Source organism: Octopus sinensis, linkage group LG2, assembly GCF_006345805.1.
Source record: "Octopus sinensis linkage group LG2, ASM634580v1, whole genome shotgun sequence".
NCBI lineage: Eukaryota > Metazoa > Mollusca > Cephalopoda > Octopoda > Octopodidae > Octopus > Octopus sinensis.
This window is the reverse complement of record NC_042998.1, coordinates 101415791-101430580: the sequence shown is the minus strand read 5'-3', so window position 1 is coordinate 101430580 and position 14790 is coordinate 101415791. Positions and strand designations below refer to the sequence as shown.

Here is a 14790-nt window from a genome sequence, read left to right as displayed (position 1 = left end):
GTCAGGCCATTGTATCATGACTCATGAGAATATAGTATCTGGAAAACGTTCTCTCAGTTGGTAATAATGTGGTTCATGTCTAGTTTAGTGTATATATGTATGTGTATATACATGGTTGCGGGTCCAGTCCCACTGCATGGCACCTTGGCCACATGGTTCTGGGTCCAGTCCCACTGCATGGCACCTTGGCCAAGTGTCTTCTACTATAGCTTCGAGCCGACCAAAGCCTTGTGAGTGGATTTGGTAGACGGAAACTGAAAAAAGCCCGTCGTAAATATGTATAAGTGTGTTTGTGTGTGTGTGTGTGTGTGTGTGTGTGTCTGCGCTTGTCTCCTCAACATCGCTTGACAAGCGATGCTGGTGTGCTTACGTCCCCGTAACTTAGCGGTTCGGCAAAAGAGACCGACAGAATAAATACTAGGCTTACAAAGAATAAGTCCTAGGTTCGATTTGTTCGACTAAAGGTGGTGCTCCAGCATGGCCGCAGTCAAATGACTGAAACAAGTAGAAGGGTAAAGAGTATTATGTATGTATGTACGTACGTATGTATGCATTTATGTATGTATGTATGTATGTATGTAGGTAGGTAGGTAGGTAGGTAGGTAGGTATGTTGGTAGGTAGGTAGGTAGGTAGGTATGTAGGTAGGTAGGTAGTAGGTAGGTAGGTAGGTAGGTATGTAGGTATGCATGTGTGCATGTATGCTTGTATGTGTGTATATATGTATGCATGTATGTCGTTAGGTTGATAGATAGGTAAATAGCTAACTAGATATATATGACTGATTGTATGCATGCTTGTATGTAGGCATGTATGTAAATACGTATGTATGTGTGTACTTGTATGTATGTATGTATGTATGTATGTATGTATGTATGTATGTATGTATGTATGTATGTATGTATGTATATATGTATGTATGTATGTTTGTATGTACGTATGCATAGCGATGGCAAAGATAAATACCTCGGAAACATTTGTGATAAGTGCGGATGCTAAACTCCCCTGTTCGAAAACATAAGGACAAAGATAGTGTCATATCGCCAGCAGGTGACGATGTTTCCTGGGGTTAATAGCAGTAACATTCGTCCCAACCGGGACTTCCACATTATGTTGGCTAATAATGTTTACTTTAGAGTACTGATACTGAACGTCTCTCGTTGAAAGATTTAGAAAAAATAATGGTTCTATTTATTAGATCATTGATTGTGTCACTTTGAAAGTTATATATATTTTCGTATAGGAGTTTAACGGTGCCATCTCTATCCGATGTAAAGAAATAACTCAGAAACTGCGGTCCACGGATATTGCTTTGTCCTGAGTGGGGATGCTAAATGTTCGAAAATGTAAGGACGCAGATAGTGTCGTATAGCCAGCTGGAGACGATGTTTTCTGGGGTTAAATAGCATTACCATTCGACCCAACAGGGACTGCCACGTTATGTTGGCAATTAATCTTTACTTTAGAGTACTGTTACTGAATGTTTCTTGTTGAGAGATTTAGAAAAATATAAGGTTTCAATTTATTATGAGATTATTTCTTCGAAAACACACAAATATAACAAAATGACAAGCATATACAAGATGAATATAGTAAAATTAATAAATATATATTCTATTATGCTACAAATGCATGAAATTATACTTTTGTGAATCTTTGTATTCCAAATGAGATAGAAATGATAATTAGGGAAACTTGATACTATTTACAATACTAAACTAGAAATAGAATCATAGTATATATTAAACAACAGAATTATATACATATACATGTTACACACAGACACAGACACACACACATGTGGCATATAGTTGTATTTCAATGTTCGCAGCACTCTGTATATTTGCCTGTATGTAAATACAAGTAGTTGATGCAAAAAATCCTAAGACAAACTGCAATACATTAGAAATTGTGATATAATCATACCCTTTATCAGAACCTGAAGTATTTTATAGAATAATTTCCTCTTGATTGAATATTGTACAATATTCTCATGAATGGTAATTTCATTATCAGCTTACAATTGCAAATGAGTGTTCCGATTCATAAAGAAATATTTATACAACACCGATGCAACGGTATTTTGGATGAGGATACTAGGATTTTTCTGAGGTTTTTTTTTCTAATATTAGAAAATCATTTAGTTGTGCGTTAGTATGAGTGAATGCATATGCACGCATTTGCGATAAAATATACCATTGTTGTGGTATATACGCAAGTGTGTTTGCATGTCTATGAATGTGCATTCAGGTGAGTGTGCTCTGTGTATTTGAGCGCCGTGTGTTTTGTTTGTTTGTTTGTGTGTGCGTGTGTGTGTGTGTGTGTGTATTTCTATTTAGACTAAAATAATGGATGGCTGTCATAATGACAATCCTTTTGGGTTGCACAAGACTCACTTTCCAAGCGAAACGAAATAAATCCTTCTCTTCGTTTCCCAATCTCTCTCATTCACAGTTTATTTCCCTCTCTTTCACGGTTGTATATATGTATATACATGAATATCTGTCTAATATATATAGAATATAGGGTTCAATAATACGAACGGAAATACACACTGAATTCCAAATTCTAAATAGTAATATATATATGGAGAGAGAGCGAGATAATGATGCAAGTAAACAAGCAAAACTGCTCGAGTTAGATATACGAAACACCCATACAGTATACATGGAAGTAGAGAGAAAACAAAAGCTGAACATTTTCAGCCGATGAATATTCAAGTATCACTGTATTAATACAATCGGCTGTGTCTATCCATAGAAATTGAAACAATTTCTAAGCGTGTACATGTATGTGTGTATGTGTATTCCTTTAACCCTTCTCTTCCTACTATCTAACTTTGACGTCAATTCTACTAACGGTTTTTTAAACACTCATTAACGTTTTGTTTACCATGTAGGCAGTCATCGTAATTATTATTTTAGTGTTATTGTTGAGAGAGTCTCCCTTTCTTTCCTGATGAGAAGGTTGCATCTTACACCGTTTATTCCTTTGGAATAAAACTATGTTGCCTTCGAAATATATGTCGAGAGTAAAGGAATTTTGTTAACATCTTCGTCCAACTCCATTTATTTATTTATTCATATATAACACACAAATTTCTGCACATGAACCCGGAGTTTCTACCTTTGGATAGGTCGCTTCAACCGTGTTTCTGACGTGAATTTACTACCCTGGTATCGGTTCATCGAATTTTCCATGTTGACGGTAAACATAGGATGATTCCTTCACCTATCGATATATATATATATATATATATATATATAGAACACAAAGCTCAATAATACGAACGGGAACAGGAACCTGCGAAGGGAGTAGAAACCTACAAAGATTTCTTTTAGACAATGGACAATTATACCCCCTCTTTTTCTCTCTAACACCTTGAACTCTATACGAATATATATTTAACGAAGTCTTCAATGAAAAAACCCCAAACATGTTTTCGACCCCACCCCACCCCACCCCACGCTAGACAGAAAATAAACTGTTTTTACTTCAAATTTTTACTGATATTTGATAAGATGAGATTCGTCATCGAAACCGGTAATATTTTCTTTATATAATTTTTAAATCATATTAAGTTCCTTCTTAAATTGAAATGCCATAGATTTATTTCTGTGCTATTTCTACCTCCATCCTATATATATATACTAACTTAAAGTGACCCGCTCTATGCGCGGGTGAGGGTGTGGTTGTTACTTTCTGTTACTTCCTTTCTGTTTCTTATCGCCACATTCTCCCTGTGTGTCTCTCTCCTTTCTCCCTCACTTTCCCATTCTCTTACTCGTCCTTTCTCTCTGACTCTCCCTCGCTTTATCTTACTCTCTATCTTTCTCTATATCTCTCTCTCTCTCCCATTTATAAAAAACAAAAGACCTTGAGTAAGTTGAAAAAGAATAATATTTTGAAAGATCAATCATGAATATCAAGCAGTGACAACGGAAAGCACACTTGTCTTTTGTACGTGCCACTATTTGAGCGGTTAAAACTAAGGAAAAAACGGATTTTTTTGTTAAATTTAGTACTTATTTGGGGAATTTTTCGACGATTGACAATGCAAAGGAAAGCTCTAAACACGGACTACATGCAGCTGTAAATTTCTTTCAGAAAAAATGAAAACTGTAAACAATAAAAACTAAAAGGCAAAAATACGTAAAAATAAGAAATTTTTTCAACTTCAAAAATCTTGCCTTAATTTTCAAAATTTCGCACCCATTTTCTACGCTTAAATTACAAATCCGCTTCCACTTTACCATGTTGAAAATTTAATTGAAATCGAGCAAAAGGTGTCCAATCCAGACCCACCTCGCAAGTGTCCCCAAAAATCAATAAAATCCCCGTTTTCACACCAATGCAACTACTGTAGCGCCCAATAATGTCTCCCAATCAATTTCTCACCTTAAGTTACACCCTCCTGTAAATTTTAATCCCCTCCCAGCCCCATTTAAACTCCTTTTAACATAAAAATCTAATTTGTATCAACGTTCACCTTCTTCATTTTATAGATTAGATATAGATGTGTTTGTGGATGTATGTGTGTGTATATATATATATATATATATTATATATTATATATATATATATATATATATATATATATATATATGTGTGTGTGTGTGTGTGTAATAATAAAAATAATATCTATATATATGCTTATGTATGTATATGTTATAATTAAAATTCGAGAGTGAAAGAGAGAAACAGATAGATAGATATATAAATAGGTAGGTAGGTAGTTAGGTAGATAGATAGGTAGACAGAAAAACAAGTATATATATATATATATATATATATATATATATATATATATATATATATATATATGTATACATGTCTGTGTATGTGTGTGTATGTTTGTTATCATATGGTTAAGTAGTTCACTTCGCAATCACGAAATCGTGGATTCGTCCCTATTGGTTAACATTTCAGACAATTGTCTCCCCTAGTTGACCCTTGTTTTGTGACATAGGTTGTGAAGACGGAAATTGTAAATCCTGTCTGATGGAATGTACCCCTAATTTAAACACCAATCCTAGTTGCATAAGGAGTCATGGTGGTCAGGATTCGTCTTTACTTAAATGATACACGTGTCTGCGGAATACTCAACCACTTTCATGTTAAGCTAATGATTGAACAACTAAAAGTTTATTGTTGTAAACGACACAGGATCCAACATGCATATATCCCCTCAGTTACTGGTTTCCATCATTAGACTTCATTTAAATACATCTGGTCTAAAAAAGCGTTGAGGCCATATTTTTCGCAAATAGTACGAGACAACGGCCTGCTCATGTGTCACCTTTAACCCTTTGAGCCCTGACCACCTGAACCTTATTTTACCATATATCTAGCACCCCACCAGTGCTACGGTATAGAGAAAAATAAGCCATCCACCGGTAAACCAATGTTACGCGCTCAAAGGGTTAAACGTTTCGTCTCTGCGCTGCTGGTGATGATGATGATGGTGATGACGACGACGACAATGATGATCTGCTCATGAATGACGTATTAATGTTGAGTTGGTGGTGATCATGATGATCATGATCATGTGACCATCAATGACGAATTAATGTTTGAGTCGATGATGATAGATTAATGATGAATAATATTGATTTTATTTTTAAAAATAGATTAAAATACAAATAAGTGAAACAAAATGATTGATTGAAAAATTTGAATTAGAATTTAATTAAAATAGGTTAATGACGCGTGGCATAACTAGCTTGTGGTACTAAACTACTTAAATATGTTGTATAACTATTAATACTTAAAGTATAACTCCTACCACAAATAATAATAGTAATCTATGTGCTGTGAAGAGCAAATGTTCAACCGTATTTTGCCTTTATTAACTCTTAAGTGCTTAAAAGAAAGTAAAAATGCGATGTGGCTTCGGTATCTGTCCGACAGGCATCAATGAATATCGCTAAGACAAAAATAAAAGTAATGAGAGAGAAACGTGACGTGGATTTGTTTGCCTGTCAAATGAACTCTACTAGCGGATGTAAAACATTCCTAATTATACTTTTGGGCTCAGAAAATTAATTTCCGAACTTAGCACCAAAAGTCAATATGAGTTGTGATTGGTGAACAATAATGAATGAGATGTCAAGGTAAAGGCTGATAGCAAAGTTACAGTTTGACTCAGCCCTGACAACAAAATACAATATAATCGAACTAATGATGTCATTACAGTTTCCTAACGCAGAGAGAAACATCACAAAAAGTATGCGGTCGCTTCATAAGCAACACCCAAGAATCGAAGCTAAGTAGAATTCTGAAAGACAACAAAAATAAGAAAGCATACTGGCCGAGAATGAAAGTTATTGGTTTTGATACCATCTCAGTAGTGTAATGAATGCTCAGGTCAAGGTAATTAACCTGTATTGTCACACAGAGAACAGAGTTGCACATGTTTATGAATAACATAGCTGTATTTGCTTTTACAACTTTGCTTCTGTGTTGTGAATATTTGATGTCGATTATATTTTTTTAAGTATTCCAATGATACGATACTAGCATATCCCGCTTACATTTTATGTACTTAGCTTCTATAGTTCCCATATACTATGAAACTTTTAGTCATAATTCAGTGAGTACTTAGTTATAAAATTGTCAAAAATATTAATGAAATCGGTCACGCAAATTGTGATATAAAATATATTAGCTATGTTATTATCAAAGCTGTCATAGTTACTAATTGATATCATATTCCGATACCGATCTAATATTTTCTCTCTAACTGATATGATTCTGATTTCATATTCTCTAGTTACGTAAATTGTTATTTTCGTTTTTTAGTTTTTATGTCAGACATTTATCGGAATTGAGATGTCATTTGCTGTTTTGGTTGTAATTACATTAATGGCTTTGTTTAAACCTTTATATGTAGCATGAGGATGTATGTGTGTGAATACTTATATATATATATATATATATATATATATATATACATATATGCATACATATACTCATGCATATTTGTCTATTCAAAACGTTTGTGTGAAAAATCAACCGATCACGGTTGACTTCACATTAGTTCTATGTGATTGGTTTTTAACAGTATTTATTTTGCTTCCAGGGAAATCAACTACCTTCAATTTGATGGGAGCTGCAACTAATTATTCTAAGGAATAAGGTATGTAGAAAATTTTCTGTTCATGTTAAACGGTTATAATTCCAAGCCACAAGACAATTGCGTAGATTGCCATATTTCATACGATACATTAATATTCTTGTATGACAATGATAGATGGCAGTCATTTCCAAAAGAACATCGGTAATTTTGGTTTGGTTTTTACTTTTTCATTTGGGAATTACTTATCTTCATGAATTTCCATTTCCTTTCATTGCTTTTACCTTTCTACCTTTCTACGTGTATATTCTTTTTCTTTTGCCATTAGTTATGATTCTACTTCAATTTAAAATTCAAATATATGTGTAAATGTGCCGTATTTTGTTGTAAAATGGGAAGATATTACGCGAATTATGAAAAAACGATTATGTTTTTTTCATAAATCTGTGCTATATGTATGCAAACAGAACGTGGTCTTTCTGAACACTATTATCTTTACAGTAAGCAGTACCGGTCGATTTAAACACGCGGTAAAAGCGCTGAAGATCTTATTTTATCGCTCAGCTTTCGAAAGCTTTCGAAAAAATTAGAAAAAAACCCACCTTTTATCAATTCAAGATGAACAATTAAATTACAGCATCTAGAAAATTATATAAAATAGAAATATTAAAATTAAAATAACAATAAAATGTCAATGATTAAGTAAATTGCAAAAAAATAATAATAATAACGTATATAATTTTTTATGTATATATTATATTGTGTGAAATTTGATTTAGTATTTCTAAATTGAAGTTTTTTTTTCTTTAAGTTTGGATTTTATTCCCTCAAATAACAATAATTACACACACACACATATATAATATATATATATTATATATATATATATATATATATATATGTGTGTGTGTGTGTGTGTATATATGTGTGTGTGTGTATGTATATATATATATGTGTGTGTGTGTGTATGTATGTATATATATATATATATATATATGGTGTGTGTATGTATGTATATATATAGTGGTTTTATCTCTAATTTAATATAATATAATATAATATATTTATACTATAAAATTGGATTTAATCCTAAATCTGATTTTTCCCTGTAAGTTTGGATTTTATTCCCTAATATTTTATTATTAATATATATATATATTATATATATATATATATATATATATATATATATATATATATATATATATATATATACTATATATACTATTATTAAAACTGCAAAATTATCGCATGGTTGTGGTTATTTTGAAACCTTTGTAAAAGGATACTACTCTACCTTCGCTATCTGACTACTATTTTTCCACCTTGTTTTGCACTTATTTGCTCACCTGTATGTGTGCATATATATATATATACATATATATATATATATATATATATTATACATACTATTACACATACTTCTGTATTTTACGTTATATATATATGTGGGCGTGTGTGTGAATATATATGTTTATATATAAATATGTGCGAGAGAGAGAGAGGGAAAGAGAGAAAGAGTGTGTGTATGTGTGTGTGTGTGTGTGTGTGTTTATGGGTATATATGCATGTATATATATATGTGTGTATGTGTGCTTTTGATTATATTTCTTTCAAGCCAAAACAACGCGAGTTATAAAAATAACACAGGTTAATAGTTTTACGTGATTTTCCAATACTTTGGGTTTAGGACCTCTTCCTCGGGAAATTTTAGGAGAAAAGTTGTTTTTCACTGACTTCACACATTATAGAACAAAGAAGGCAGCGTATAAGTATTTTTCTTAAAAGACCTCCTGAGGGAGGGTTCCTAACCCCAAAATAGTAAAATATCAGGATAAAGCATCAGCCAATATTATTTTTATAACTTGCATTGTGATGACTTTAAAAGAAATATAGTCAAAAATATATATATATGAGACAATGCTTCATAAAAATTATACTACTCTCCCTCTCTCTCTCTCTATATATATATATATTAATGGGATTACTATACATAAATGCCTCACGCTAAGAGGGACTCTTACAGTCAAAACTACTATTATAAATAAACACATTTATTATGGTAGTTTTGATTGTACGAGTCCCTCCTAGCGTGAGGCATTTATGTATAGTAATGTCCTTAATATAAATAAATATATTTAAGATGTGCAGGAGTGGCTGTGTGGTAAGTAGCTTGCTTACCAACCACATGGTTCCGGGTTGAGTCCCACTGTGTGGCACCTTGGGCAAGTGTCTTCTACAATAGCCTCGGGCCGACCAAAACCTTGTGAGTGGATTTGGTAGACGGAAACTGAAAGAAGGCTGTCGTATATATATGTATATATATATGTATGTGTGTGTATATGTTGTGTATCTGTCTTTGTACCCCCAACATCGCTTGACAACCGATGCTGGTGTGTTTAGGTCCCCTCAACTCAGTGGTTCGGCAAAAGAGACCGATAGAATAAGTACAGGGCTTACAAAGAATAAAGATTTGATTCGACTAAAGGCGGTGCTCCAGCATGGCCGCATTCAAATGACTGAAACAGGTAAAAGGGAGTAATGGATTTTTCCCTTATGAGGTTATTCACGCTAACTACTTGATAAATTCTTATAATGATTTTATCCTATTTTTCAATTATATATATATATATAGTTATCCGTAATAATGAAGGGTGAAATTAATTAATTTGGAATAATTATCAATTACACCAAGTAGTCTTCGGCATGTAAAAGCCTCATTCGAGGAAAAATATTACTTAAATATTACTTAAATATTACTTATATATATATATATATATATATATATATATATCTTTTTTCTGTGTGTGTGTGTGTGTGTTGTGTGTGTGTGTGTGTGTGTGTGTGTGTATTTGTGTGTGAGAGTGTGTAGTGTTTATTATTGATGAACGAAAAGGAAGATGGATTTATAATGAATCTTTATTCAGCATGAAGACCGTTTCGACCCATTCTGCAGCTGTCGTTTATGAGTAGGATATTGTGCATCTTGTTCTGTTGCACCAGTCAGTGCTGGCTGTGCCACTTCAGGTGCTTGGTGTAAAAAGAGATATCCTACTAGATATACTGCGTTCTCCTATATATATATATATAGATATATATACGACGGGCTTCTTTTAGTTTCCGTCTACTAAATCAACTCACAAGGCTTTGGTCGACCCGAGACTATAGTAACAGACATTTGCCCAAGGTTCCACGCAGTACGACTGAACCCGAAGCCATGTGGTTGGGAAGCAAACTTCTTTACCACACAGCCACGCATTTATATATGTGTATATATATATATATGTGTGTGTGTATGTGTGTGTGTGAGTATAGCAAAATGGTTATTTTGTATGAATATATATGATAAAAGATATATTTGTATACAAATGCATCTATAAATATGTGTGTGTGTGTGTGTATTTGTATACGTGTGTATTTGTATTTATAAATAGTAACAGAATGAACTGAACCACATGCATTAGTTCTAAAACTGTTCTTCATTTCTTGTTACATAAAATATATTTCTAAGATGTAACTTCACTGTAAATTCTTCACAACTTCTTAACTCCCCACGTTATCCTCAACTTCTTTTCCTACTCGAATTCGTGTAAATATCACTAGTGATTTCTTTATTGTGATCAGAGAAGGATTCTTAAAATAGATTTGTTCCACACCATTTTAAGTAACTATTAACAGCTAAACAATATCCTCAAACTCAAAGATAAAAATAATCTGGACATAGTATTATAGCGTTTTCTTTTTGTTTAGACGAGTTTTCTCTCACACAATCTACTTCATATCGAATAGTTCATGAAATCGAATCCTTTCAGCTGTCATTGCATTATTTACATAGGTATTTTTATCTTTTAATAGTAGATGTCCATCACTGTCCTTTTTATCTAGTCACGTATATATTTCACACTTAAGGCAAAAATCAGTAATGTTGTTTTTAAAGATCGGCAATCAAATTCTCTCAAAATCCTCCCGATTTTTTTCATCATAATATTCAATACATGGAAGATATACGAGATATGGAGATTTATGACGGTTTTAGTTTATTGAACCATTATACGCGTGTGTATGTGTATGTGTATTTGTATAGATAAACTGACGTGTATATAAGCACGCTTACACCCATCCACACACACATGAACATACACGTAAATAATAACACTAAAACAACCGAAATTCTTAAGGTTTTATGAAATATGTGCTCAGTGCTACCTTCGAATGCATCCACTTCATTTTATTCTTATTAAAGAATATAAGTATATATATGTATATGTATATATGTGTGTGTGTGTGTGTGTGTCTATATATGTATATGTGTATATATATATATATATATGTGTGTATGTATGTATACATATATATATATGTGCATATGCATACATACATACACACATGTGTATATTGCAAGCAACTTGTACTGATCGACACACACTTCACCGACTATCTACTGAACAACACAACGATTTCGACACGTTCTGACTTTATCAACATCTAACGCCGAATAATAGAATTGCAGGAAATACCCAAGGTCATTCCGTCCTCAATGCAGAATACGTTTTTCTCACCGTCTCCATTTACTACAGCTCATGCACCGAACTATTTTGTCATGGCAGTCTCTAAGGATTTGTTCTTTGTTCTCGGCAATTTATTGAGGGTAGCCTGGAAAAAAAATTCTTTAACAATTCTACAAAAGCCACTTTGATAAAAACTTAAAATATAAATGCTGAGGTCAAATATAATATTACGAATATTCTATTTGTTTTTCATCTAATAGATATTTCTATTGAAATAGGGGAAGGGCTTCTAATAGTGTTTCGTTGGCCCTTGTAATCAAATGTGAAATTTTTATAAGTGATAATTCCTTTATAAGTTATAATTCACCCTAATTTTAGTATAATCGGTTAGGAGACAACGGTCAAAGTCAAGAGATAAAGATGGTGTAGGCATGCGAAAATAGATATTTTTACTTTGGAACACAATCACAAATTTATCAGGTAACAAGTAAAGTTAATCTCAGAAATTTACCGCTACATATTGTAGTGGCTAGGAAGATAACATGCAAACTTATTGCGAACATAGAGATGCATAATTAAATACCTTCAAAGAACTGTCTGTATAAACACTTGACCATCTAGAAATGGCGGCCAAAATTACACTAAATCATACGTATATATGTGTATCTATATGTGAGTGTGTGAGTGTGTGTGAGTGCATATACATACATAGATTCTGTATTTGATAGCGTATATCTGATCACATGAACGGTAGGAAGACTGGTTGCTTACGGCTAGAATGTCTACGATAATAAGTCTACTTAATCCGAGAAGATTTAAGGGTAAGCATCAACAACTGCAATGGATTTGGTATGATGTTCTACTATTTTTGCTACTCCAACATCTTAAATAAGGATTTCTGATTTTTATGCAATTTCTGATTTTTATGCAATTTAAGTGAGGTTGTTGTAGATTTTATCGACCATGACATTTGGTTGGTACTTATTTTATCTACCCTGGAAGATGGTTCTGACAGACGTTGAACTTAGAAGGTGAAAGTTACAACAGATTGTACCACTCTATTGTCTTCAAGTAAGAATATCAAAATAACATAAGCATTTCTCTCAGATGTCTAGCTATAGATTTCATTTTAGATTTTATTTTTTCTTTACAACCAATTTAAATTTATTTTACTTCAAGCGAAGTCAAAAACAGCGTGACAGATGTTGAATTCAATGAAAAAAATACTTAAGTTGTTTGGAAAAAATAATAATATATGGAAACTTCTGTATGATAATAACAGTTGGATAATCTTAAATGTCTTAAAGAGAATAATTTGTTTATTTCTTCACTTCATGATGAAGAATAACCAAATTACACATTTTCTGGTTTTTATCATACTGAGTAGTATGATTGAAATTAACGCTCTTAAGTAAAAAAAAAGTGTCACTAAGAACACTCATTTATTTTTATCATTTTTAAAACTAATGCAACTTGAACAAAGTGCGTGGGAATGGTAACATTTTTAGAGAATCAGATAAATCCTTGATGGTGATTTATTCTGGGTTTTTATGCTGAGTCCAAATTGCGCCGCAAAGAACTGTCTTGGGTGAATAAAATGAAGTACCAGTTAAGTTGGCGAAGTGGCAGAATCGTTAGTACTCCGGATAAAATACTTAGCGCTATTTCATCCGGTTTTATGTTCTGAGTTCACACGCCGCACAAATTGAATTTAACCTCATACTTCCGGGGTTGATAACATAAATATCAGTTGAACACTGGAGTGATGTAATCGACAAGCCTCTTTCCCCCAGATCCCAGGCCTTGTGCTAATGGCAGAAAAGAAAATAATATAGTAGTTAACTTTGTAACCATGTACCTATATGACAACCAATAATTAATACCTCAGGGTTTTTGTTTGTGGTGTTAGTGGTGGTTTTGAAGAAAATTTAGCTGAATTATTCCTAGCAGATCAAGCAACCCTGCAGAGGCTCCCCTGTAGGATTTTCATGTTATGGTGATGTTTGTCCCGTGTATAATCCTGCGTCATTGCTGATGGGGTAGTGGTTCAGGTAATGAATATAATAAGTTGCTTTCAGAATGCATTTACATAACCCACATTGAAGATAGTTAGATGGAATCATTCCATCTCAAATCAATCTTTTATTGGAATCTATCTCAGGACTTAAAGCTAATAAACTACTTATCAAATTGATGATGTTGCTCTTTTGCCTCAAGTGGAAATTTATACAAAGTTTTATTTAGTAAACTTATTTGCGTTCAGTTACGTTGGTCAGAGAGACAACGTAGAGGAAAAGTCACTACTGGTTGTTCAGTTGGTCGTCTGCTATTGCCGGTGTTACTTTCATTAACCATATGAGGTTGACTTATAGTCATTCTCATCCATAGGGTACCGGGCTGCCATCGAGAGTCTAACGACTATCTTGACATCGTTAATTGTGCTGTGTTCGTAAATAAAGCGCTGCTTTTTCGCTCTTAAATAGAATTATCAACCAACAAGGAAATTGAGGCCTAGTCACTCTACTTGTTAGAAATTGTAGCCAAAGCTACTCTCACGACTTCTTATTCATCTTTAGATTTGTAAGAATACACTGTATAATATAGCCACAGACGATACTTGTGTTTGAGTAAAAGATAAACATGTTCAGAAATATATCTATATGAATGAAAGTACAAAACATATGAAACTACAATAATAACTACAATATATACAACAACAACATAGACATCAACATCAAATAAAACAAATTTCAACCGAAATAAAAGAAAAACTTCCTGAAATAGTCGGCGGCGTCAAAGAACGTTAAAACTTCTTGTTCATAAATTGAAACAGAGACTTTATTCTTTTCTAAGCTGCCAACTGCTGTCATTTTATTATTAATTTTGTTTAAAGTGCAGAATCAGTACATGCTGCCAATTATGAGAATTCATAAGGCAACAATGAGTGTTGATATATTTTCGTTGTTCTTCAGGGAAAAGTGTGCGTGTGTATGTGTGTGTGTGTGCGCTTGTGTGTGCGTTCGAGCATGTGTGTGTGTGAGTGTGTATGTGTGTGTATGCGTGCGTATGTCTAATATGGAAATACAAAATCCATCCAGCAAAAACAAAAGACAAAGTAAATGAAACAAAGAAACAACGAAAAAAACAAATACAAACTTACAATGAGTTCTTATCCAAAAAGAAGTTACTTTTTTGTTTTTCCAATATCA

At 33.0% G+C, this 14790-nt stretch overlaps 1 protein-coding gene across 6 annotated transcripts in view; it reads left to right on the top strand.

Moving 5' to 3' along the window:
- The window catches only part of LOC115231298 (tachykinin-like peptides receptor 99D), a 709436-nt gene that overhangs the window by 329938 nt on the left and 364708 nt on the right, over positions 1 to 14790 (top strand). For all 6 annotated transcript variants that reach the window (XM_036498707.1, XM_036498698.1, XM_036498708.1 and 3 more), the window contains exon 3: positions 7080 to 7136. The gene's annotated coding sequence lies outside the window, so the exon portion shown is untranslated. The remainder of the gene's footprint in view (positions 1 to 7079; positions 7137 to 14790) is intronic.